This window comes from Arachis hypogaea, chromosome 3 (assembly GCF_003086295.3).
Source record: "Arachis hypogaea cultivar Tifrunner chromosome 3, arahy.Tifrunner.gnm2.J5K5, whole genome shotgun sequence".
In the NCBI taxonomy this organism is placed as follows: Eukaryota; Viridiplantae; Streptophyta; class Magnoliopsida; order Fabales; family Fabaceae; genus Arachis; species Arachis hypogaea.
In genome coordinates, this window is record NC_092038.1 from 109,810,765 (window position 1) to 109,812,111 (window position 1,347).

The 1,347-nt window shown below is 40.6% G+C and overlaps 1 non-coding gene across 1 annotated transcript; it reads left to right on the plus strand.

Annotated features, from left to right (window-relative positions):
- The first annotated feature begins 598 nt into the window (after window positions 1-598).
- LOC112793407 (small nucleolar RNA R71) lies at window positions 599-702 on the plus strand. Its single transcript, XR_003198100.1, has one exon. It is a non-coding gene; the product is annotated as a small nucleolar RNA R71 (small nucleolar RNA).
- Window positions 703-1,347: the final 645 nt, after the last annotated feature.

Here is a 1,347-nt window from a genome sequence, read left to right on the forward strand (position 1 = left end):
AGAGACCATGGTTGCTAAGTCAGAGTGGCTCTGCTTAGAATTCTCTGTCTGTTGCTGAGAAGATGATGGAAAAGGCTTGCCATTGCTAAACCTGTTTCTTCCACCATTATTGTTGTTGAAACCTTGTTGAGGTCTCTGTTGATCCTTCCATGAGAGATTTAGGTGATTTCTCCATGAAGGATTATAGGTGTTTCCATAGGGTTCTCCCATGTAATTCACTTCTTCCATTGAAGGGTTCTCAGGATCATAAGCTTCTTCTTCAGATGAAGCATCCTTAGTACTGTCTGGTGCAGCTTGCATTCCAGACAGACTTTGAGAAATCATATTGACTTGCTGAGTCAATATTTTATTCTGAGCCAGTATGGCATTCAGAGTATCAATCTCAAGAACTTCTTTCTTCTGATTTGTCCCATTGTTCACAGGATTCCTTTCAGAAGTGTACATGAATTGGTTATTTGCAACCCTTTCAATGAGTTCTTGAGCTTCTGCAGGCGTCTTCTTCAGATGAAGAGATCCTCCAGTAGAGCTGTCCAATAACATCTTGGACAGTTCAGATAGACCATCATAGAAGATACATATGATGCTCCATTTAGAGAGCATGTCAGAAGGACACTTTCTGATCAATTGTTTGTATCTTTCCCAAGCTTCATAGAGGGATTCACCTTCCTTCTGTCTGAAGGTTTGGACTTCCACTCTAAGCTTACTCAATTTTAGAGGTGGAAAGAACTTTGCCAAGAAGGCATTGACTAGCTTTTCCCAAGAGTTCAGGCTTTCCTTAAGTTGTGAGTCCAACCATATTCTAGCTCTGTCTCTTATAGCAAAAGGGAATAGCATAAGTCTGTAGACCTCAGGGTCAACTCCATTAGTCTTGACAGTGTCATAGATTTGCAAGAACTCAGCTAAAAACTGATGAGGATCTTCCAATGGAAGTCCATGGAACTTGCAATTCTGTTGCATTAGAGAAACTAATTGAGGCTTAAGCTCAAAGTTGTTTGCTCCAATGGCAGGGATAGAGATGCTTCTCCCATAGAAGTCGGGAGTAGGTGCAGTAAAGTCACCCAGCACCTTCCTTGCATTGTTGGCATTGTTGTTGTTTTTGGCTGCCATGTCTTCTTCTTGTTTGAAGATTTTTGTTAGGTCCTCTATAGAGAGTTATGCTTTAGCTTCTCTTATCTTTCACTTCAAGGTCCTTTCAGGTTCAGGGTTAACCTCAACAAGAATGCTTTTGTCTTTGCTCCTGCTCATATGAAAGAGAAGAGAACAAGAAAATATGGAATCTTCTATGTCACAGTATAGAGATTCCTTGAGTTGTCAGAGGAAAAGAAAAATAGAAGGAAGAGGTAGAAG